General features: G+C 38.8%; 1 long non-coding RNA gene across 1 annotated transcript in view; it reads left to right on the forward strand.

Moving 5' to 3' along the window:
• LOC310640981 overlaps positions 1-14859 on the forward strand; it is a 32648-nt gene extending 17789 nt beyond the window's left edge. The window contains exon 5 of the long non-coding RNA XR_014492641.1: positions 14736-14859. This is a non-coding gene — a long non-coding RNA (uncharacterized lncRNA). The remainder of the gene's footprint in view (positions 1-14735) is intronic.
• The last annotated feature ends 11888 nt before the right edge of the window (positions 14860-26747 follow it).

Here is a 26747-nt window from a genome sequence, read left to right on the forward strand (position 1 = left end):
CTACTCATGGCCTGCCTGATGTGATAGTTTCGGATAATGGCCCACAATTCACATCTGCTGATTTCCAGGATTTCACGAGGGCCAACTTGATTAGACACGTCACCTCTGCGCCCTTTCACCCATTGTCTAATGGGCAGGCAGAACTTATGGTGAGGACGACTAAGGACGCTTTGAGACGCATCGTCAGCAGTGACTGGCATCAGAGGTTGGCCCAATTCCTTCTGGCTCAACACACTACCCCGTGAACAACCACAGGCAAGAGTCCAGCTGAACTGCATTGGGGCAGACGTCTCATCACAAAGTTGGACAGATTCCACCCTGACATAGTGGCCGCAGAGACAGAACAACCTTTGCCCCCCAGGGAACTACACACAGGAAACCAAGTTTGGGTCAGGAACTACGGGCCGGGACATGTGTGGATTCTGGGGAAGGTAATTGACAGAACAGGGCCACTGTCTTACATTGTAGAGGTGGAGGGGGGGGCCAGGTCAGGAGACACATCGACCAAATCAGGAAATTGGTTCCTGAAAGGTCACAGGGTGACCAATCCACCCAACCACAAACATGGGGTTTAGGGGAGGAAGAAGATCTTCCGGACACTGTACTGTTGCCAGAGGCTTTTGGCAGGCCTGAACAGCAATGGGTTGCAAGGCCCCAGAGCCAGGACTCAACTTATGATGCAACTGTCCAGGGAGGGGAGCAACCCCTGAGAAGGTCAACCAGGACTCATAGGCCACCTGCTTATCTAGAGGACTATGTAAGGACGTAAGGAAGGACGCAAAGTGTCTAAGCATCACCAAGAAGTATGTGTTAGAAATAAAAAAATGTTTATTTTTTATTATGGGGAAGGGGTGTTATGTATGGGGATAATAAAATACAAGCAGCAGTTCATTGTGACCATCAGGTGGCGTTGTGCTGTAACAGGATTGGCTGGTAAGCGCTCAGCGGGAAAACCCAAATAAGGGATTGGCTGCCAGTGCACCTGTCCAGGTATATAAGGGGTACAGGTAACCCCTTTGTTCACTTCAGTACTACCACCAATAAAGAGCTGCTATGCTGAATCCTTTGTCTGTTGTCGGACCGTGCGGCCAAGAACCCACAACACAATAGTTTGTATTTTCCTTCTTCTCTGTTAAGGCACAGTATACAGAATAACAGAGCTGGAAGGGGCCTTGGAGGTCTTCCAGTCCAATCCTCTCCTCAAGCAGGAGACCCTATACCATTCTAGAAAAATGGCTGTCCAATCTCTTCTTAAAAACCTATAGTGACAGGGCACCCACAATTTCTGGAGGCAAACCATTCTACTGGTTAATTGTTCTCACTGTCAGGAAATTTCTTCCTAGTTGTATGGAAGGTTGGATCTCTCTTTGATAAGTTTCCATCCATTACTTCTTATTCTGACCTCAAATGGTTTGGAGAACAGCTTGACCCTCTCTTCTCTGTGACAGTTGCTCAAATATTGAAAGATTGCTATCATGTCACTTGTAGCCCTTCTGTTTGATAGACTACATTCCCAATTCCTGTGATTGTTCTTCATATGTTTTAGACTCCAGCTCTCAAATCATCTTTGTTGATTTTCTCTGCACCCTCTCTACCGTCTTAACATCTTTTTTGTATCATGGTGATTGTATACATCAGACCAACTTCCTAAAAGGGATAGAGTTTGACTTTATGTTACTCTAAAAAGAAGGATCTAACAGAGTCCATATGAACATTAAGCATGCAAACAAAAGAGTTACTTTTAAAATTTGACTCTGTTTGTCAAGTCATGACTCAAATGCTTTGAAGCCTCATTCATTTCCATTCAAAATTAACCATATACTTAAATCCCTTATAGGAAATTAACTTAAGCAGTGTTTCCCATAAATTGCTCCTTAGTTGTGATCTTTGGATAGAGACCCCAGTTTAAAATATTTGTATAAATATTGTTCCCATTTGTTTTAAAATTCAAAATTTTAAACAATTATCGTCCGGTCTCCAACCTTCGCTTTCTGGCGAAGGTTGTTGAGAGCGTGGTGGCGCAGCAGCTCCCTTTGTTCTTGGATGAAGCTGATTATCTTGAGCCGTACCAATCGGGTTTCAGGCCCGGGTACAGCACGGAGACGGCATTGGTCGCGCTGGTGAATGATCTCTGGCGGGCTCGGGACAGAGGTTGCTCCTCTGTCCTAGTCCTTTTAGACCTCTCAGCGGCTTTTGATACCATCGACCATGGTATCCTGCTGCAACGTCTCAGGGGGTTAGGAGTGGGAGGCATAGTTCTCCAGTGGTTCTCCTCTTACCTTCTGGGACGTTCGCAGTCGGTGTTGGCAGGGGGGCAGAGATCGACCTTGAGACCTCTCATTTGTGGAGTTCCTCAGGGATCGGTTCTCTCGCCTCTCCTGTTCAACATCTATATGAAGCCGCTGGGTGAGATCATTCGTGGTTTCGGAGTTGGGTATCATCAATATGCTGATGATACCCAGCTTTTTATTTCGACCCCAAACCACCCCAGTGATGCCCTCGACGTGATGTCCCGCTGCCTGGAGGCGGTCCGGGTCTGGATGGGGAGGAACAGGCTTCGACTCAACCCTGACAAGACTGAGTGGCTGTTCGTACCGGCATCCCGGGAAATTCCGATTATTCCATCTCTGGCCATGGGGGGTGAGCTATTACCCCCTGTAGATAGGGCTTGCAACTTGGGGGTCCTTCTAGATTCACAGCTCTCTTTGGAAGAGCATATTGGAGCTGTGACTAGGGGGTCCTTTGCCCAGGTTTGCCTGGTGCGCCAGTTGTGGCCCTATCTAGACCGGGATGCCTTGCGTACAGTCACTCATGCGCTCGTGACTTCTCGTCTAGACTACTGTAATGCTCTCTACATGGGGCTGCCCTTGAGGTCCACCCGGAGACTTCAACTGGTGCACAATGCAGCTGCGCGAGTTGTCTTGGGGGTTTCCCGATACTCCCATGTTACACCTCTGCTCCGCAAGCTGCAGTGGCTACCGGTTGCTCTCCGGGTGAGGTTCAAGGTGTTAGTGATGACTTACAAAGCCCTTCATGGCATGGGTCCGGATTACCTACGGCAACACCTGCGGCCGGCGTCAACTTCCCTCCGTCCAGTGCGCTCCCACAGAGAGGGCCTCCTTAGGGTGCCTCCGATCAAAGAATGCCGATTGGTGGCCCCCAGGGGGAGAGCGTTCTCTGTGGGCGTGCCAGACCTATGGAACCGCTTACCGGTCGAGCTCCGGATGGCCCCCGACCTTCGCTCCTTCCGGCGCGATCTCAAAACCTTTTTTGAACAAGCTGGCCTGGCCTGACGGGATGGGGTTGGGTTTTTATAATTAGTTTTAAATTTTTAATATGTATTAATGACTACGGGCATAGCTTAATCACTTTTTAATTTTTGTATCTTGTTTTTTATTATGTATTGCCCTGTTCACCGCCCTGAGTCCTTCGGGAGAAGGGCGGTATACAAATTAAATTATTAAAAATTGTTCCAATTTGTATATTGAATAAGGCACAAAGACAAATATAAGCATAATGAAACTAAAATAAAATGAAATAACCAGAATGAAAATAAAACATTTATTAAATATGAATCTTAGGTAAATCTTAGGATATAGTAGCAGTATAGATTTTTGTGCTGTCTTAAAATAATGAACATATTTGTTCTAAGCTTAATTCTGATTATATTTACTTGCTTGTAACAAAGAAGTCCTAATAGACCCAAGCTGCCTAATAATAATGATAATACGGCCTATAACTACTAATTATGTGTGCGTTCTAAAGATTAAAATTATAAAACAGCTATCCTTTATGCCTCAATGAAACTCAAGTGGAAAATCAAAGTCAATATCCAGCAGTCAAACAAACTAAGATGATGAAATGCTGGAAGATAGCCAAAACAAGATAATGCTTGAACAGAGTAAACTGTGACCACAAGAACAAAGAGAAGATAAAAATCCTTGTAGATTTAAGTAATTCTAGAGGAAAGAAGGCAGCAGTTAAGTATACCCTTGACTGAAGATCGGTACACTCCTTCTATCTGGGATGGTCGTCCTCTTCCACCGAGCGCGCAGCTTCGGGAGGGACGCACATGGAGCGGTGAGGGAGGAAGGGGACACCCGCCTAGCCAGCCAGATCAGCCGAATCAACCCTGGCGATCAATGGGGCGACAGATGTCGCAGCCAGATCGCCCTCACATCCAACAGCAGTTAAGTAGAAATAATGAAAGGCAAGATGGCAATAAACCGAAAAAGAGCACAGTAGGAGGTCAGGTGCATAGTTAGCAAGAAACTACAATTATTTCATTGGAAACCAAGGTTTTAACTGGACAAATGTGGAAGGAATCATAAGGCAATAGTTGCAAAGTTTCATAATCTCAAGTCAAGGTGGATACACAAAAACAGAGATCCTTTCCTCACTTTCATCAACACAGAGGGCAACCTCTTATCTTCATGCTTTTGTCTTCATCTTCTCTGAAATCCGTACCTGATCAGATTTTAATTCATCTTTAGTCTTTCCATGTTAAGATGTTGTTTTCCCTTGGAAGCAGTGGTAAGTTATATAAAATCTGTATTAACTTCACTGCTCATTATCTCAGAGGCAGTAACTCTCCCACATGGGAGGGATCAACCCAACAGCCTATTGGTTACTTCATGTTGGTTCTAGGAGGCACCACCTATTCTAACACTGTTCCAAGGACATCCTATTTTAGGGAAAGTGGGAATCTGGCACTTTGAAAATGGGCTCTCTTAGTGCCAGCATCACCAACTATAAACTGCAGATCATCTATCCAATAGGCTCTAAAAGGCAATATATTTGAAATAGCAGATGACAGATTAAACAGGAAATGGGTGTCATCCCCACCCACTTGCAGATCGGCTGATTCACAAGCTCTGGGATATACTGGGTTTTGCCATACAGCTTGGCCCATGAGGGATCAGCACTCTTTCAAATGTCCACACTGCAGAAGCCCTGCAGAATACCTGTACTGTACTACTGGTATCTGGAAATACTGAATAGCACTGACTCAGAGACACTAGGTTTACAATAGGAAGTATTTGAATGCACTGACTCTAGGTTTACAATAAATTTGGAGGAAAATGCAGCCAGTAAAATAAAAGATTAAACACTGCAGGATAACATGAGCCAAGAGGAAGAAAAATTGATTTAGATAAAAGCCTTGTATCCTAGCCTTTCACCAAGGTATACAAAACAGTTAAAAATTCAGGAGCTTTTCATTTAATAGGTAATCACATCTGCTAACATTACTAGGGTTTTATGGAAACTCTTAAGGAAAAATGGCAAATGGCCATGGAGAGATAAGCACCATCAAACTCTTGATACTTTAACAAAAGCTATTTAGCAAGAGTCCAGTTTTATAATTACCTAAAATAACTCCCATAGCATCTTGGCTGAAAAATGTAAGCTCAAAATAAGGTGATCTTTTGGATTGGATTTACAAGGTGTACCTAACCATTTTACTGCAATTGGGCTATTCTATTTAATTCTCATTTTAACTTTTGTATATTGTATTTTTATTGCATTTTATTGCCCTGTACACCGCCCTGAGTCTTTCGGGAGAAGGGCAGTATAGAAATTAAATAAATAAATAATAAAGGAATGAATTTGAATGGTGATGAGATCACTAGATTCCTGAATGCTTAGGCCCTTTCCAATACCGGTAGGCAGAAATTTGACTGACATGTGACAATAGGTCCTTTTTAAAGGTTTTTAAAAATGCTGACACTTCCAAAATATTTCTGTATCAAAAACTCAGAACATTCATGGCAATAAAAGAGTTGAAAATGAATTGTAAAATGTTGTAAAATAGCGGATGCAGCTATTTATACCCTGGCCTCTAGGTGGCGGCCAATAGGTTTAAAGCAACCTATTGCCGCCCCAGAGGCAGCCAATGGCAGTGCTGGAAACGGGTTGTCTGAGGAGCTGGGAGCCGTTAGCCAGGTCCTTGCTTAAGCAGCCTTCCAGCATTCAAACCCCACATGGTACACTCAGCAAAACAAGGCCCAATACATTACATAAAAGTTGATTGACTAACTATAAATCTCACAGTCAACATTCTCCTAATTATCAATTTCAGGAGTTTACATTTTTCAAAGAACGGTTTCTACTACTGGTCATCTATTTATTTTATGTTCTACTTAGGAATCTACTTTATTATTAACAAGCTATTTAGCTGAATGTCTGCTTAGATGAACGCTTAATGCATTTAACACTTTTTTCACCCAGTCATTAGAATATTTAAAATATCTTTGTATACTAATATTTGAGAAAGATGTCTTACTTATTGATTAAGAAAGCACAAAAGGGCCCTACACTGTACTTCCTATGAACCATATTTACAACAAGGAAGACAATCATATCAATGTTGCTGATATTTTCCCAGGTAGAGACCATAGTATTTTTTTAAGCACCAGCCTACAAAGTTGAAGAAAATATCTTCTTTAATATGGTTTAGGAGGGGGTTTCAATCATATATATTTATCAGGGCCTTTTAATCTAATATTCTAGTTTTGTGTTGTATATCTGTCACATTTTAAAGCTATTCTTATGGATGTTTTAAAATTAACCCAAAGCTGTTAAGGAAGTGGGTGACATATAAATACAATCAAGAATGTACTTGCACATTTAATGCAATACTTAAAAATTTTGTTAAAATTTTTTGGAACTGGAATGATAAAGCATAGTACATTATTCAAAGGTTCACAGAATTAGGCAAGGGTCTTCAGTTTGGAAGAGGCCAAGGTGAACAAGCATTCAGCTTTAGTTCTCAATTAATGATTCAGGTAGCAGTGTCACTGAACTAAGTACAGCAAGGATAGACGTATATATCAGAGAATAAACCTGTTCAATACATTCCAACTCTGACAATCATTGAGAACCAAAGGTGAATTTTATCTTATCACCCTTTATTCCAGTCAGATTAAAAAATGCACTTGAGGAATGTCTTTTAAAACTTTTGTGAAGTTTGTTAAATTTCTAATTGGATATTTTAATGGATAAAAGAATATGGGCCTATGAATGGTGAAAGATGTCAAAGGGAAATTTTTCCCATGTTCAAAATACTAGAATTTGGAATCACTTTTTGATCTTGATTTCACACAATGAATCTGGAAATCATTGCAATATTAAAATGATAAACAAAGAGGAGACTGGGCACATCCAAGGAAAATAATAAACCAAACCCCCTTGCCAAAGTCAGTATAGTTTTGATTGCTGAGGACAATGATACATGTTAGAAATAGCACAATCTATCAGCTTCCAGAATATATTTTCTTGGTCACTAAAATAACATTGGAAGAAGTGGTTGGTAGGCTATTCAATCAAAGCAATGTTTATGTTCTTATGAACATATTTTTCTCTATGTGCTAATCATTCTAAAACATAATTTTTAGAAATGACTCAAATGGAAACTTTCCTATGGTTTTAAAACTTCTATTATATTAACTGAAAGTAGTCAAAAGGCACAGGCAACTGATCTTAGAAAACGAACTTACTACACTCAGCTTCCATTTTTTATCTCCCCCAATGCTTCATTCGAGAATGCAACTCAGGCAAGTACATTAATGTACACACAACAAAGGATATGAAAAGATTAATCCACATGGTTTGCAACTCCAATATCAAGAATATATCTTTCTGTTTCCACAGTAGAAGTTTCAATATTGTTTTTATCTTTGCAATGTTATTTTCCAGCTAAACCGCTGAAAGTTATAAAGGTCAATTTATGCATTATAGTCAGTCTATTTTTTAATAAAATATTTTCATACAATTAGTCAAAAACTGTGTTCACATTTGCATCTAACCAGAACATGAACAAATCTTTGCTTTTCCCCCCCTGTTGTTCCCTACATCATATTCCATTTCATGTTGCTTGGTGAAATGAAGTACTCTGTGTGTGTGTGTGTGTGTGTGTGTGCGTGCGCGCGCACATGCGTGCGGCATGTGCACACTTTTTTCCTTCATACTGATCATATATTTTCTTCAAAGTCAGAGACTGTCCAAGATTTTAAGTCTGTTTAGTGTTATTTTTGGTGAGCAAACTGCAGCATAGTTTTACATATTTTCCACTTCCTTCAGTGGGTAAGAAGTTTCAAGATCTGTGTTATCAGAATATACTGTATTGAAGAGAGGTTGCTAGAGCTTTACTGCTGTGTTGAAAAAATATACTGCATTCTTTCTACCAGTTCTTGCTTGATTTTGGTAAAAGAGAAATTATTTTTGAAATTTCTTTGAAAAGAATAGAATTTTGGTGAATTTTCAAAGGCTGAATTTGGTATTTTTGTACTTAACTAGGAAGAGGCCAAGGTGTCTAGGTGAGTGTCTTAACACAGGAACCTTTCCTCTTGTCTTAGCCTCCTTGGCTTCTGATGCTACTTCAATAAAATCTATAGAAAGATATTACAAGAAAACTATTCCTGCTGGGATCTTTCATAGTAGAACACGTGGGCAATCAGAGAAGCTTCAGAGTAATGAAGATACGTATAAAAGAAATCAAACACTTGCAGAGGCACTGTTGACCATCTCAACAATAAAACTCATGCAAAAGCACTACCAAAGAAAATCAAAACTTTTTCAAGCATTCTGAGAACATGATCAAACAATAGTAACAAAATTAAGTAGAAATCTGTTTTACAGGGGAATAAACCCAGGAAAAATTGCAAGGCAATTTTGACATAGGATGAATTTACACATACTCTAATAGAGTGTAATTAGAAATAAGCAGCACAGCATACTTAGCAGGTAGTATGTCCCGTAATTCTACTTTAAATACCAAGAAAACTGAAGTATATTTGGCCTTTAGCTAATTTTCAATGTCTTTGAGAGTACGTAGTTCTACATGCTGATTTAAAGTGACATGTAAAACAGATATCACTTTCAAGTTAATAATAACTAGAAATTGAAACCAATCAGAGTTTTAAATTGCAACTAACACCTATGCCTTGTTAAAACAGGAATGAACTACAAATTATGGTTAAGAAGCCACACAAAATGGAGATAAGACCCCAGGGTAGTCAAGTCACATCTTAGACCACATTATGACAAATCTCAAAAAATGCATAGTTTTCAAAGATTAGAGTATTTAAGATTATTTTCAAATTACCAAGACTGAGAAACACTGCAGTATGTCCATAAAACACCCTAAACTTGCCTGGAGGCGGTCCGGGTTTGGATGGGGAGGAACAGGCTTCGACTCAATCCCACCAAGACTGAGTGGCTGTACATACCGGCATCTCGGGAGAACCAGTTTTGTCCATCGTTAACTATGGGGGGGTGAGGTGTTACCCCCTATTGATAGGGCCCGCAACTTGGGTGTCCTCCTGGATTCACGGCTCAGTTTAGAAGACCACATAGGAGCCGTGACCAGGGGAGCTTTTGCCCAGGTTCGCCTGGTGCACCAGTTGCGGCGCTATCTGGACCGAGATGCCCTACGCACAGTCACTCATGCGCTCGTGACCTCCCGGCTAGACTACTGCAACGCTCTCTACATGGGGCTGCCATTGAGAACCACTCGGAGGCTTCAGCTGGTACAGAATGCAGCCGCACGAGTTGTGATGGGAGTCTCCCGATACTCCCGTGTAACACCTCTTCTCCGCGAGCTGCATTGGCTTCCAGTTGCCCTCCGGGTGAGATTCAAGGTGCTGGTGATGATCTATAAAGCCCTACATGGCATGGGTCCGGATTATCTTAGGGAGCACCTGCTGCCAGCATCAACTTCCCATCGTCCTGTGTGCTCCCATAGAGAGGGCCTCCTTAGGGTGCTGCCGGTTAAGGAGTGCCGGCGGGTGATCCCCAGAGGGAGGGCATTTTCTGTGGGCACGCCTGCCCTTTGGAATGATTTACCTGTGGAACTCCGGACCGCCCCCGATCTGCGTTCATTTCGCCGGGACCTGAAAACCTGGCTTTTCGATCTATCAGGCCTGGACTGAAGGGGTTTTAGCTTTTTAATATTGTTTTAATTGTTGGGCTTTAATTAATTTAATTAATTTTAATTTTATATTCTCTTTTTATATTGTCTTTTATATGCTGCCCTGTAAACCGCCCTGAGTCCTTCGGAAATAGGGCGGTATAGAAAACTAATTAAATAAATAAATAAATAAAATAAACTAAGACTATGAGATCTGGAAGAAAACTAGATGGCAATAAAGGGATACAGAAAAATAACTCTTTGGTGCCCTCTAATGAACTTCTGGAGTTCTACAGACTAGTTCTCGTAATCTTAGTTTACAGTAATGTGTGAACCATCACATTGTACAGAATGTACTTTATGAGTTAAGCCACTATGTCTTTTCAATGATTTAAAAATATGGTTGAGCATAATATAGGAATCTAACCCCTTGGAGGAGATCATTTCAGTTACAAAATAAAATAGGATTAATAATCATTATTATGCTTAAATATTGGTTTGTTCCATAAATTAGTAAAATACTTTTTTTCCAAAGCATATCAAACTGGTGAACTAAGTCATGCTTAAATAATGGTTATGCTGTGAATTTATATTCTGGATAGGGTTTTAAATATGAGCTTCTTCAACCCATCAGAGCATCCTCACATCAGCCTTCCCAAACTGGAGGCCTTCCAGATTTGTGGGAATTCATCTGCCTAAATTACTAGCCTTTTGATTAGCTGTTTGAAAAGTCTGGAAGACGAAGCATATATAAAACATGCTGTATATGCTGGCATTATGAGTAAGAGATTACATTTCCAAGCAGATCCAATCAGCAGGCCATTAGTGATGAATAATGGACAATGTAGTTCAGGGCCACAGGTTTTCCATTCTTTCAGTATGTGCTGGTCTCCTTTCAGTGATAAAGCAAAGGATCATGATTTCACATCCTATCTTAGCCAAGAAAGCCAGTTACTTTCTCTCAGCCTAACTCATCAAACAGGATTGTTGTTGTGGGGAAAACAGGAGGCAAGTATGCTAGATATGTTGCTGCCTTAAATTATTTGTAAAAAGAATAAAGGTGGAAAATAAATGAATGAATAAATATTTAGAAAGTTCAGACTGTGCAGTTAAGTGCAGCCATTACTAAATTGTTCTGCTGCACTCTGAGAAGAGCAGAAACAGAGTAGACATACTAGATTTCCTCCAGCCTGGAAATGAGGCAGCCATCTTCTCTGTATTTTTACTTGGAACTCCCATTAAAGAAAGCGAGAACAACCAAGATCCGAGAATGGAAGATGTCTCCTGTCCTGTGCTGATTCCCTCCCTGAAACTAAGTTGTTTAGCCATCTTTTTCAAGGAAGAGAATCTACGGGAGATTTGTGTTTTTTCCTCAGAATTCTAAATGTCATATAACCATATAGGGAGAGGTTATAATCTTATATTCTGAGCTGCTGCCATCAGTTATTAATGGGTTGTTGCAGGACTAACTTCCAAATAGGAAGAACAATTTGAGAAAGGAACCAATTACCTCCAGAGACAATGTCTTCCTCTTTGGATGCTTTAATTTGGATTCTTGCAACAAAAATATGTTGGAGTGATGGTATAAATTATGCAGGGTTATTCTGAGATTGAATGGGTCAATGTGGGCTCTTCTATCTACTTAGCTACATTGGGAGAAATTACCTGTATTATTATTGCTACTGCACTACAAATTTTCAGGGGTTTGGCTCCAAACTGGATATAACTTCTTTTGGAAGGAGGCCAATGGAAGCTGATTGGCATTTTATATTTTATTTGTTCACAAATATATAGACAAAACATACCATAATACTGCAGAAGACTACCAAAGCCATTGCTCTTACACCAGACATCAAGGGATGTGGGTTCACACATAAAAGAAAATAATGGTTTGTCCTAACCATAGCTTTCTTCAACAAACTATAGAAATCTGATGAGCAAGTCATAATAAATTGTACCCATTGCTTAAAAGCATAAAGCAAATGACTAGCCAGAAACTACATTAGACACTTTAGAATGTAGAGCAATATGTGACTTTTAACTGCAATCTATCTCCTCCACTTTGGAACATAAATTCCTCAATTCTTACCATTGGCTACATTGACCAGGCTCCTGAAGCTGTAACTCAAGACATTTGAAGGGCTTCTGCTTAACAACTTAACAACTGGCATGTGTTTCATGCGATCACCTTTTGCAACTTTCTGGCAAGCAAAGTTCAGTGGGGAAGCCAGATTCACTTACCAACCGTGTTATGGTACTAACTTAACAACTGCAGTGATTCACTTAACAAATGTGGCAAGAAAGATCGTAAAACAACTGCAGTGATTCACTTAACAAATGTGGCAAGAAAGATCGTAAAAACTCACTTAACAATTGTCTTGATTAGCAATGGAAATTTTGGACTCAGTTGTAGTGTATTGAGGACTACCTGTACCTCAGTTTTATTTGCTCTTTTTCTTGCATGTCCTTCACATAATAGATTTAATGATATGGGGTCTCTGTATGTGGAATTTTGATACAGCCCATGTTGTCCTCAGATAACATGGCTGGAATTGGTTCTTTTATTTTGAAGTTTAGGAATACTTTGTGTAGTCGTATAAATTTCCTACAAGCTTGTTCCACAGCACAGCATTAAACATCTATGGATTACAGGGCTACAATACTTTGTTTCTTCCTACATCAGGTGGTGAGCATGATCCTATAAAAAATAAGTGTTCTGTAGCTGAGTTCCTGCCAGATTTATCTCCCAGCCAATCTGAATTTGTATATGTAATAAATTTTATATTATTAGTTATAGGCAATTTTAAATAAAGATGAAACATTCCTTTTAAGTATCTGCCTATTTTACTACTGTCCAGTCCTCTTGTGTTGGCTCACTGATCTTTCTATGCAGCAGTCCAACTGCACTGGCTATATCAGGTTTACTTAAAGTTATAATGCATAATAGTTTTCTTTTGGCTGCCCTATACATGACAACTTGTTTTGCTTTCCATCTTTATTTAGGCATCCAATTTTCATGGGGATACTTCTTAGCTTCACTGAGACTTAGGAACTTAATTAGGTACATTATCTTTGTTTTTGACTGAGCAAGCTTTCTTACCTTTTGTCCTTTGTTATTTCAGTTGAAAATAATGGCTAATATGCCCCTATTTTATTTCCACTTCGATATTCTCCAAGCTGTCTATTGCACGTAGAATTAAATCAACATAACAGAGAATATACAAGTGTATTCCATATTTAATTGCTGTATGTAAATCATCATCATTTTATCCAGTCTATCCACTACAGGATGAAGGCTCTTCTGCATGTTTCCAACCAATACAGTCCTGAGCTTTCTTTTGCCAATTGGGCCCGTAATACTTGCAGATGTCATTGATCCATCTTGTTTTAGTTCTCTTTTGTGGAGGCTTTTTTTTCCAAGTGGGATCTATTCTATGACTGCCTTGCTCCACCTGCCATAAGTTCTTGCTGTGTGACCAGCCCATTTTTATTTCAATTGTTTTACTTTCTTGATGACATTGTATACATTTGTTCATTCTCTAATCCAGGGATCCCCAACCGGTCCGCGGCATGCCAGCAACCAGGCCGCACAAACAAACAAAGCCCCATCTGCAGGATGCAGGCAGCATACAAAACCGCGCTCCCTCCGGTCCATGGAAAAATCTCTCTCCACGTAACTGGTCCCCGGTGCCCCAAAGGTTGGGGACCTCTGCTCTAATCCATGTGCAGGTCTTTCTATCTTGCCTTGTAAAGCTGAGCATGTATCTTTCCATGGCTCATATGTAAATATGGGCCAGTATTTCCTTAATCAAAGTTCATGTTTTCAATATTTGATTAGGTTTATCAGACCATGCTTTGGCTGCTAGCTTTAGCCTGCATGTGGATGTTTGCAATTTACACACTAATCTTTATTTGACTCTTCAAAATTTGGTGATCAGTCTATTTTCTTTTTCAGATCACCATGCAGAAAGGTTGTCTTAAGTGCTTTCTGTGCAGTATTTGAAATATTGCTAAACTTGCATACTTAACTATTAATGCAAAAACATAATAAACCTTACCATATTCTTGTTTATATTCCTTAGCTACCATGTTTTCCCGAAAGGCCTAACCCAAAAATAAGCCCCAGCTTGATTTTGGGGGGTGGGTCCAATATAAGCCCTACCCCCAAAATAAGCTCTGGTATGGGGGCAAGGCACACACCTAAAAATCAAGCTAGGGTGGGGATAGGGGTGTGGAGCTACCCCACATGCCCTGCAGTCACTTAGCTTGCAGCTAGGCCTCTCCTCACCAGCCCATTTCTTATGTGGCATCTTCTGCAGCCAGGCCTGCATTTCTCAGTCACAGGCCTTTCCAGATTCAATCCATAGCTTGCTACTCAGCTGCAGTGGCCTTCTGGAAAGGCCTGACTGCAAAATGCAGGCCGGAATGCAGCTGCAGAATGAAACTGCTCCTTCAGCCATAGAAGAAGTGGACTGGCTGGGTGGGGCTGTCGGTGTCGGAGGTGAGTATAAAAGACACCCCCTGGAAATAAGACCTGGTGCCTCTTTTGGAGGCAAAAAAATAAAATAAAAATAAGACCCAGTCTTATTTTCGGGGAAACACAGTATTAAACCTAGCTTTATGGTATTGAATTTTGCGTGAGCATCATACTTTGTTTTGAAAGAATGTTTATAGTCTATGGCAGGGCTTTTCAACCAGTGGTACGTGTACCACTGGTGGTACGTGTACCACTGGTGGTACGTGTATCACTGGTGGTACGTGAGCACCTAGCTGATGGTACGCGGTGTTTCCTTCCTCCCCCCCACCTCCCCCTCCCACTCCCTACCAGCTCACTTGCTGCCGGAAAACATGCTGCTTGCCGGCAGCCTGCAGGAGAAGAGTGCAGGGGCAGAGTGAGGCCCCGCCCTCCCCTTGGGCTCATTGTCAGCAACCTTCCCCCAGAAGCAAGCCCGAGCCTGAAGGGTACAGAGACATCCTCGGCAGGTAGGTGTTCATTTTCTTTTCCTCCTCACTCTCCTCTTCCCAATGTTCTTTATGGAGGGGAAAGCAAAGCGGCAATGAGTCCCCAGGACTCATCCTGCAGCAGCAGGTGGGAATCAAGGCCCACGTTTTTCCCCTGATCCACGCCAAGGTAGGTGAAGCCATCAGAATGTGGAGGGAAAAATGCGCCCGCCTGACTTCCCTCCCCCCTCCACTGTCGGTGACTCTGTACAGCTGGCCTCGACCTCCGCCGACTGGAGCCTGTCGGCGGAGGTCGGGGCCGGTGGTACAGAGTTGTCAGCTGATCAGCGGCCCTGTGTATGCGTCCTCCCAGGCCCACGGGAGCTCTGGTGACTCCGTAAGGCCGGCCCTGACCTTCACAAGTGGAAATCGAGGGAAATTGCCAGGAGTATGAGATCGGCATTTCTCAGCCCACGCTGATCTCGTGCTCCTGACAGTCTCCCTCTGTTTCAGCTTGCTTTCTGTTGATCAGCGCGTGCTGAGAAACGCTGATTCCCTCTGCTGCACATCCCAATTGCTTTCCTTGTAGTAAGGCAGGCAGTTGGGATGAAGACTCGAGATCTGGTGTTTCTTGCGCGCGCTGATCAGCGTGCGCGGAGAAACGCCAATTCCCTCTGCTGCGCCATTGCAATTGCTTTCCTTGCAGCAAGTATTTACTGGCCTCACTTAGCAACCTCAAGCTCCCAGAGAAGGGAGGGAGGGAGGAGGGAAGGGGAGATGGGAGGGAAGGAAGGAAGGGACAAAGAAGGAGGTAAGAAAGGAAGGAAAGAAGGAAGGAACAATGGGAGAGAGGGAGGGAAGGAGGGCACCTACCCCAGTCCCACCCCCCTCCACCAGAGACCTATGGATTCCCCCCACACACACACACAGAGGCACCCTGTAACCTGAGGGAGGGAGGGACAATGGAAGGGAAGGAGGAAGGGACAAAGAAGGAGGTAAGAAAGGAAGGAAAGAAGGAAGGGACAATGGGAGAGATAGATGGAAGGAGGGCACCCACCCCAGTCCCACCCCTCTCCACCAGAGACCCATGGATTCCCCCCACACAGGCACCCTGCAACCTGAGTGATGAGCTGCCCCCCCAGCCATTGACTTCGCTTGTCAAACAGTTGCAAAAGGTGATCACATGGCTCTGGGACACTGACCATCATAAGTATGAATCAGTTGCCAAGCATCCAAATGTAAATCACATGACCCTGGGGATGCTGCAACAGTCATAAGTGTGAAAAATGGTCATAAGTCACTTTTTTCAGTGCCGTCGTAACTTCAAACAGTCACTAAGCGAAATGTTGAAAGTCGAGGACTACCTGTACTTATTTTTTTCTTTTTGGGGGGGTGTCACGTTTTTGACACCTTACTGGGTGACTGGTGGTACTCGGAGAGTGCCTTATCCTAAAAGTGGTACAATGGGTGAAAAGGTTGAAAAGCCCTGGTCTATGGCTTTCTTGCCCTTTAGTAGCTCTGTTAAAATCCATATTTCATTTTTGTGCAAGGATTTCTTTGCTTCTGATGCAGTTTCCCTCCATCTCTATGCCTTCTGTGCTACTGGCTATACTGCACTTTTTTCTATGGATTGGGCCCATCCCTAGTGCAACAGCTTCTCTCAATTCCTTTATTAGATTTTTTCAGATATTGTTAACTCTAATTCTGGATTTTATTTGCTGCTTCCCTTTGTGAATTGCCTGGACAGAGATGCTACTGGTAAAACTAGGTTGGATTGTATTTACCTGCTGGAAGTCATTTATCCTTTATTGAAAGGAGCAACATAGTGTATGTTTACTTTTTCAGTTTTTAAGTCCAAAACCCTGTAGCCTTTAGTTTTTATTTGATAAATCAGTATTGTTCCTAACTGGGTTCTGTAATTTATTTATTTTTTAATGTACGGCAAGCTTTGCATCCAAACAGCTTTAGATGTGACATTTGCTCCCATTCTATAATTCTTATTTATATTTATTTATTTAATCACATTGTTATATCCACACACCTCACATAGTCACTCTGGACGCATACATAATCATAATCAAAAGTACCGGTATATAAAAAACATTAAAAGAATCAGAAACTAGGTTAAAACAAATAAAAAACAAAATGGTATTCTGTTTATGAGATTTTAGCTAGATCTTTTATTGTTAAATAAATAGCTTTGCTTTATCCCAGCATTTTTTTTCTTCCATTCAATTGTGACTAATTTTTGGAGACTGCCTGGACTACAAGTCCCTACAGGTTTTTTGGTAAGATTTTTTCAGAAGTGGTTTGCAGTTGCTCCTTCCTTGGGCTGAGAGAGAATGACTGGCCCAAGGTCACCTGACTGCCTTAGTGCATTTCCTGGTTTCTAATGTGATGCCTTAACCACTAGACCGAACTGCTTCTCTCTCTCCACAGCATAAGATCCAGCAAATTAGCTTTCTTCTACTTTCTACTAACATTACTTGGTAGCTTATTGTAACAGTGCAAAGTTTATTTTTAAGTAGAATTTTACAGCCATGTTGCATAAGAAGATAACATAGACTTAATGCAATTTGCATCCAACTCAGTTGCCGACAGGCTTCCTGAAATATTAAGATTTACTGGGCATTTCAGTTTAATACTGCCTTTTCAGCATGTACTAAATTAATTTTTTTCTCATAAGATTCATCAAGCGGATTTATTGATTTGATTCACCACTATATATCAAAAAATTTTCTTTCAAAATCTTGTCTGATTTCAAATAAGCATTTATTTGCTAATATAAATATTATTTTTCTTTCTTTATATCATTTTTTTGTAATCCTTCTGAAGGATTGACTTTTCTTTTAGGACATTCCCTCTCATTATCTCTTTCTTAGTATGGATCCTTATTTCTGTAAAGTCTCCTTTCTCTTTTAATATGTTTTCTTTTTAAGTACGTCGCCTTTCATTATAGTAATGATGGATTACATTTATATTGTTTAGAGATTTCCCTTCAGTTGCACATGTTTGCATATTTCCAGTTTGGCAATTATATTCTCAAGGGAATTTCATCATAACGTTTCAACAACTGTACCATATATGTATAGTTTTGTGGTAATTATCTTAATAACAGTTCCTTGATCAAATTAGCAATTTGATACTACAGATAGTCCTCGACTTACAACAGTTTGTTTAGTGATCATTCAAAGTTACAAAAGCACTGAAAAATGTGACTTATAACGATTTTTCAGAGTTATGATCTTTGCAGCATCCCCATGATTATGTGATCAAAATTCAGATGCTGGACAACTGGTTCATACTTATGACTGTTACAGTGTCCTGGGGTCATGTGATCACCTATTGCAACCTTCTGACAAGCAGTCAATGGGAAAGCTAGATTCATTTAACAACTGGGTTACTAATCAACTACAGTGATTCACTTAACAACTGTGGCAAGAAAGGTTGTAAAATGGGGCAAAACTCAACAATATCTCACTTAGCAATAGAATTTTTGGGGTAAATTTTGGTCATAAGACGAGAACTACCTATATTTTCTTTTACTGTCCTCTGAATAGAAACTACTCTTAACTTCATTTCCATTAAATGTCATGTCTTGATATTTTCAGATGTACTAGTTTTCTGAACATTAACATTTTAAATTTTATATACTGTTTTTATGCTTTTAATATTTATTATACACTGCTCAGAGTCCCTCAGAGATGGACAGTTCTTAAATATGCTAAACAAACAAACAAATAAAATAATGTATTATTCATTCCTAACAATGCATATATCTTCCTTAGCTTGTTCTAAATCTCTTTTTCTAAACCAGTTTTCAATCAACTTAATTTAGTTTGTTGAGTTAATTATTTCAGATTTTGGTAATCTAATTTTTTTTTATCCAAGCTGTCCTAACCTCGACTTCTTCTGGACATGGCATCTGAGAAGTTCATCTTTTTCAAATAATGCCTCTATTTCTATGCTCCATTGCTAGATTGTTTCCCATCTTCATGAGATTTTTCCAGTCCGGTCCATTTATGCAAGCTTTGACAGTACAGAAGAAACGTTCTTCAGTTAGGATGTGAACATCCATGATACGTATCTCTGAGCGTTGGTTCAGATATATGCTGGACTAGAAATAATTTGGGATGTTTTTGTGACTGGCGTACTTTGAGTGCCCAGTGTGTAGTTCTGGCTTCATACTAGACCCATAACTTCTGTTGGAAAATTATGATGGGTTAATTTCCACTTTAGTTTGCACCCAGCACACTCCCAGTCAATTCCTATATTCAGATTAAAGCAAGCACATCTGTCACTTAGTTCAGCCAGCAAAAATATCTATCTTGACATTTATCAAACATTAGCAAACATCTAAAATAGTTACTTTTTAGTAACTATGTAGCAACCAAACTGTATAAAATGTAGAAAAAAGCAGGAAGAGATAGATGTAACCAAATTGTTAGCATTATCTATATGAAATCTCAAATAGGATGGAAGGTTCCAGATACTGGGAATAATTAGCATGGATGGTCTGAAAGGTTTTGATTCTTCCATCTTTAACCCTTTTATGAACAAGAAGTAGCACGTACATGTAACAAGGAGATGGAAACTGGGACATCAGCTGATCTTTCCTCTTTTTTGCATCTTAAAGGAAACAATTTAGTAGATGAGGATGATCCAACCAACACTAATAGCTATTTAGCAAATGAATAGATATTTATAGCCATTTGGAGGAAAACAGTACATGCCAATATTTTGATTCACTTATCATATTTTGCTACAATTTTGTTGTACCAGGGTCTGTTTGTTACATAAGCTACATAATTGACACCTCATACTAAGTTATACGTTGTGGTTTATAAACTTCAGTAACAGTTCATATAAATAGCATCCAAAGACAAAAATAAGCAAATCACATTACTACATGACTTAACAGTGTCATTGGTACTACTGTATGCTAAAATGGCTGAGAAGAAAAAAGGACGGATTGGAAAATGGATACTAACTGGCTGGTAATATTTAAAAATGAGAATCAGCAGTGCATGTCAACAAACCTATTGGGACTGCAAAAATCAGGATAACCATTAGATACAGAAAACTCTTGCTGCCATCTAATGGTTATCTGGATTTCTGTAGCTTAGAGCTAGTAGCCATATGAAAACTTCATAGCTAAAGAAAGCTGCATTTTTTTCTGACACCATCATTTGCTCTTTAAAGATGAAAAGAAATGAAAACCAAGAAGTGCTTCATAAATCCTCATTTTCCTGCTCTCCTGTAGAAATCCTTAATACAATGTCATAGAATGATATGTAAACTTTATTAAAAAGAAAAAAAATCTACAAATAAAATGAATAATAATGTTCCTAACACTATCAAGGACCTGATAATTACATTATATTTTCTAAAGTAAATAATCAAAATAATTCATCCTGAAAAAATGTAATCAATCCTATCACAATCTTTGTACTGAAAGTTAGCTTTTGAAAGAATTATTAAAAAGTGAATAAAAATGCCTGATTTTAGTGCATTCATCCATTTACATTTTACACCATTTTGAGTAATATGCATATTCTACAGCTTCATTTTAAAACAAGTTTTATTATTATTTTTCTAAAACAAAAATATTGTTTGTTGTGAGCTATTTTATCAAATTAATATTGTCTTTTGTTGTTTATATTTGCTGTAGGTACCTGTGCCTGATGTAACTGTATTTCTTAATATTGCCACTAAACAACTATATTGTGTGCTGAATATGACAATCTTTGATTATTTTGAAGATAAGCATTTGAAAAGATGGCTTCTGTGCTGAAAATATCTTTACAAAGAGCTGTGCTTCATTTAGAATACATATTCTAAAGTATCTATATCAAAAAGTGGAGAAATATTTACACTACAAGTAATACCTTTCACCCTTAGGTTTAATTTTACAGATAACTACTAAAAATATCAGATAAAGCTGCTTTTTATTACATGTTACATCACTGTCAACTTCATCTTGCATTAATGTTATAATAAATTACAAACTGCATCATCACAGCTTTCATCTCATACATTTCATTGTAAAATATGTTCAGTTTGGTTAAAATGTCAGATTAAGTTACTGGTAGGTAATAAAAATATGTAAAATTGTTGCTAAAAGAAATAATGAGAGAAGAAAGCTTTAAACCAATTTGTAGTTTTCTGCTGTTTTTAAATTTAGTTCTGCTTCTACAGTGCTGAACCTGTTTTAAGTATAAATCAAGATTCTACATTTGTGTCACAGTGAATTCCTTCATACTATGGTGTTTGTTTTAGTGAGAACACAACTAGCGTTGTTGCATTGCTTAAGTAATCAAGTTAAGATGACAGAAAATATTACAGTTACAGGCTAAAGTCTCCAATCACTTAAAAATCATAGCCATGTAAAAATATTATCAAATAGTCATTTGCACTGAGGAATAATAAATAATAATAAATGCCTTTGCAGCTCTGTTACTGCATCCTTTAACAGAATTTGGTTACCAAGGTAACAGGTTGGCCCAATATTGATGTGAAAAAACTATATTATAAAGCATCTATGTTAGTATATGTTATATGTCCATACTGAAAAATTAACTTATAGATTAGGATATCTACACATTTTGTTTTAATTTGCTGAATAAGTCCAATTCTAATTCGCATTCATTTCAAAGGGAAAGGAACACATTTAGGTGCTAATCTTTTAAAAATAGCTGCCATCGCAAAAGGAAAAAAATACTGTGTTTAAATGTATCCTTACTTTATGACAGCAATCTTTATAAAAGAACAATAAATAAGTTAGTTTTTATAATAAATGCCAATAGACCGCTTTATAGCACAAAATTCGAATATTTTCAATTTTTATCAGAGCTATATTCACAACTTAGATGTTTGTATCTTAGCAAAAAGTCTATTCATTTTCATAGTTGACTTTCAAATGTTTTAAAATTGTTGAGCTTTCTAAAAAGTCTTTTATTGCATAAGCGGTGCCACGCCCTGATTACCTAGCAAAAATGCTATTTTCAATTCTGAAAGAGGTATGTTTTTAAACTGACAAAATTGTCTCTTCAATAAATACAAGTTAAATATTTTAGAAGTATTTCATTACAAATTATACTTATTTAACAGATTATCAGCTCAGTGTCTGTATTTTCATATTCTTCCATTGTGGAATAACAATTGGTAAAAAAAAAAACATGCAAATCTTCACCTACCTGTTTATGTGGTTTAATTAAGTCTTAGCATGGCAGTGCACTCAGCCATTCTTGTTTAAAGCAATGGAGAGACTATGAAAGCTTGACTATTAAAAAAAACCAAAGGAAAAAAGAAGCTGTTTTCAAAAACACCTTGCTTTGAATAGACTGTGACCAAGATTGCTGAATTTATCAATGGGAAGGAGAGATGTGGAATGCGGAGAGATCTTCTCATCCAAGGTGGTAGTGGAAGGTGGTGGTTTGTTTTTAAAGCTGCAGCACAGGACTTTCGTCTCCTTTTCTGAAGGTTCAAGGCTTGAAGATGACCACTGACTGCAAAGGCCCCTTGTCACATCTGCTTGAACATCAGCCCAGGATGATTGCCCCTGCTGAAAAGAAAAACTCAGCAACCAAAGCCCTATGCACACCTCTTACGCAGTAAGAGTTAAAAATAGATTGCATGGGCTTTATAAGAAATACGTCAGTTTCGAAGGGTTTAATTTGATATTGCCATTAATTAGCAATACAACATACATTATTTAAAGAGCAGCCAAGGCAAAGGGGAAATAGAGTGACACCAACTGGAAGCAGCTTCCGCTTAATTCATTTTAAAATAATAGTAACAACAAAAGACCCAATGCTGGTTTTGAAGTGCAACAATGAGCTATTAACTAACGGTACGGAAAATGAAATTGAATTCTGAAAATGCTTGCTAATACAGCAATCTCTGTTAGGAAGAACAAGCCCTTACTATGGCATGATAAGGCACACAGAGCATTTACATGCTCCCTTTAGAAATACTAGGCATGGTATAATGAATTCAGTCTCGAGATCATGCAGGCAGCGCAAGCTGCATTAATCCTGCCTGCCATTTTATGCTTGCAACAGAATGAGACAGAGAGACAGGCACAGCAGCACAGATCCACTACGAGAAAAGGCAAGGGACAGCTCACCTTATATGCAGTATCTGATTAATGTTGTTAAGTGACATTGCAAATATGCTCTGTCTTACAGCAACCGTGTGGGAGGGAACAAAGGAGAAGAAGGGGGGGGGGAAACCTGCCATCAACTGATGATGCAAGGTAAATTGTTACTATGCTGTGTTCAGCAAAGCTCTAGTTTCTTCATCAATGCAACCTTGAAGTATGGCAGATTTTCTGGCAAAACCTGTCTGCAGATCGCTTTCTACTGACCACAGCCATCTCCTACTGAGAAAAACAGAAGATTTCTTTTTCTTTTTTTTAAAAAAAGAGGATTGGAAAGAAAATCCGCAACAATACCCTCCTTGATGAATGAAGATTTCACATAGTACGTATTAGGTCCTAGCTCTATAGTACTATTGTTCTGTTTTGCTATTTTCTTTATGACAAATAATTTACTCTGCTGTAGCTGTTGTTAAGCATTTAAGAGGTGAGACCACCATTGCTAAAACACTAATTCTGCAGTGGATTACTGAAATGCTGAGCCTATTGACAAAATCACAGGCACATGAGGTCTGGCTGCAGAATCAGCTGTCTGCTTCTGTGTTGCACCCTGTTTAACCACAAGCATGGTTACAGCTAAATATATCTGCAAGGCATAAATGGAAGCTATTTTGCAATACGGCTTATGCTTCAAAATGCCTTTCCATCCTTAAAGAGTTCCTAAAATCAGCGCCTGCTAGAAAATGAAGAATCGAATCTTCTGCATTGTTCTATGCCATGGAGAATGACCATAAATGTTACTCCTTAAAAACCCCAGTGACCTATAAAATACTAAGATGACTTAAGTGGTATATACTGATACATGCTCCCTGTAGCAGAAAAAAAAAAGCAGATTGGCCATAATCGGGCTGAATTCACAGCATGCCCCCTTCTTAAGATGAGATGCTGCTTCTTGTTTATTGTTGTTTCTGATATTCTTTTTATTCATAGGCTATCTCTGCTATTGTGGTACATTGACATTTTGGCATCATGGAAGTCAGCACAGCCGCTGAAGTACTCTCAATTTTAACAATCCAGATCTAACTTTTTAAAAAATAATTAAAGTAAAGCACAAACACTAAAGCCAATCGCTGTCACAAACAGCGTTGAAACAGCTTTTCTTTTGCTTTTGAAATTAATAGCGTGTTATCTTATTTCACTGCATTAGAGACACCGAATAGGTCCTCAATCAAGGCAGCAGGATCAGATTTTTAAAAATGAAGATAGGATCTTAAAAAAAATTGTTTTGTTAAAAAGAAACGTACACATTGCATAAAATATATACGGTGGAAATAAAGGAGAAAAAAGTGTGTGTGTTTTTTAACTGTCTGAAACAGAAACATGTCTTGCTTTCTATTTATTGCCAGAATTTCCTCTCAGGAAAAATAGGGAGGACTGGAACAGCTTATGATGACCACTAAGACTAAACTGTTAATAGAAGGGAAAAAAGCCTCACTAGAGAAGAATGAAATCCTTCCCATTACAAAGGATTACCAAGGGTTGTATGCTTTATTCTCTCAAGTCTACTGGAACGTTTCAAAAGTGCTCTTATTTCTAATTCTCTACAAAATAATCTTTGAATGTTTCAGATCCACTGAATCTTACATCAAACACCAGTGTGTTTATGCCACTAGTATAGTTAATCTGGAAATCCCTTTTGGTACAAATGCCTGTCTCCAACCCCCCACAAACAAACAAACAAACAAACATTAACATTAAATATTTCCTCCATTCTCAGCATATTTGTTCATGAATTAAATAAGAACAGCCTGAGCTTTCCATTTACACTATAAATGAAGAATAATTCTACTTAAACAAGTAAAGATTGTGATAAAGGGAAAAGTAATAAAGAATCCTAAAGCCTTTTTCTTCTTTATTGCTGTTTAAAATAGAAATTATAGCATAGTCATATAAACTTTGAGCCCTTGCTTATAGGATTTTATTCAATTCTGTAGAAAAGCACAATGTGGGATTGTCTTATAAATTTCTGATCCCCTGCGTTTTTTTTAAAAAGCTCCCAACTTTTGTTATTGTCCTCAACTTCATGATTTGAGTATCAAATTCCACAAAATCCTGGACTTGCCCAAAGTCATCTGTTCAGAATATACAATCTCTGAGTTTCTAGCCTGGTGTTTTTCACTCCGTCACAAGCTGGCTCTCAAATTACGTATATTTATTATTAAAAGCATATCAAGCGATGTTTCTATTAAAGAAAAGTAGAAAATGCAAGTAGCTTACAAAATTAAAATAATGCAGTACTATAATTATCATGTAAAATTTGCAGTGATATGTGAACAATACAATCATTTGCTAATTTCAAGTATCAAAACAAACTTAGGGAAAGCAAATAGCCACAAAGCAAAAATTATGCCGCGAACACCATAAAGGAGCAAGGCACTTACTTGTCTCTGAATAATAACAGTATTGTTTGTCCTTTCCAGAAAAATCAGGCACCACTGAAAGGCTTTTCTGCTTGGTTGTTGCAGTCAGAAGGCCACCAACTAGCAGTATTATAGAAGCAGTTGCTATACTAAGTGCTTTCATTTTCCTTCTTAAACAAGGGAATTGCCTGCTAACAAGCTGCCATGTCATATCTCTAAGCTATTATTTCAAACTTCAAAATAGAGCTGCAAAAGTTGTTTGAATATAATAGTTTAACTCCATTAAATTTACTTTATTAGTTTCTATTTCTTTAATCATCATTTCAACTCAATGAGATATTTATATAGCACATAAAGTTGACATGCATTGAATAAAAAGCTTTAAATAAAATATGCCAAATCAGCAAACCTAACATTTTCAATGTTTTGGTTTTTTTTAATAATTCGCCTCACTATGTGATGCTCAGCTGACATCAGACACCTTCTGGTTCTTTATGCCTACATCTTGCCCAGTTACATACAGTCCTCAACTTACAACCACAATGGAGCCAAATTAAGTTGTGCTCCATTTTACGAACTTTTTTGTGGGTATTTGCTAGAAACTCAGAGATTGTATATTCTAGTCCTGGCATCGACAAAGATGACTTTGGACAAGTCCAGTGGTGGGATTCAAATATGTGAACAACCGGTTCTCTGTATGGATGCTGCTTCCGGAAGTCCATTCTGGGCCTGGGCAACAAAAAATTAGCTACCGGTTCTGCCAAAGTGGTGCAAACTGGCTGAATCCCACCACTGGGCAAGTCCCTTTCTCTTAACACTAGGAAGGAAAGAGGCAATAGCAAGCAACTTCTGAAAACATTGCCTAAAAATTTATAAAATGTCCATAGGACATTGGTCAAGCCTTGGTCATGGTGTTGGGAAACAAGAGATTCATACCAAAAGTAAACAAAATTTGGGGGTTTGTAGGTACATATCGAATTTTGAGAGTCGATCATGGCTACCATCACAAAACTGCTATGATGAATGGAATGATACAACTTCCATTTGCACAAGGCAAATTAGTGAGATTGCTCACCACCACTTTCAGTGCTTCCCCCCCCCCATTTACTTTTATCCATTTTCTGGGTAGAGGGGCATAAGGTTTGTTTTCTAAGAATGTTTACAGAACTCTTGTAAAACCCAACAGCATTATTTTAAATAAGTATAATGCTAATGGATAATCATTGCTTTGCAATCTATCAGCTTCTTATTTGTTTTTAATATAATGTTTTTTAAAAAAATCAGATGGAAAAAGAAAATGAATTTATTTTTTCTGCTTGCTGTCTGCAAACTAATCAAATACAGATAAAGGCATGATCGTTTTTTCTGGATAGCAATATAA

The sequence above is a fragment of the Vipera ursinii genome (genome assembly GCF_947247035.1).
Source record: "Vipera ursinii genome assembly, chromosome: 5".
Classification (NCBI taxonomy): Eukaryota; Metazoa; Chordata; class Lepidosauria; order Squamata; family Viperidae; genus Vipera; species Vipera ursinii.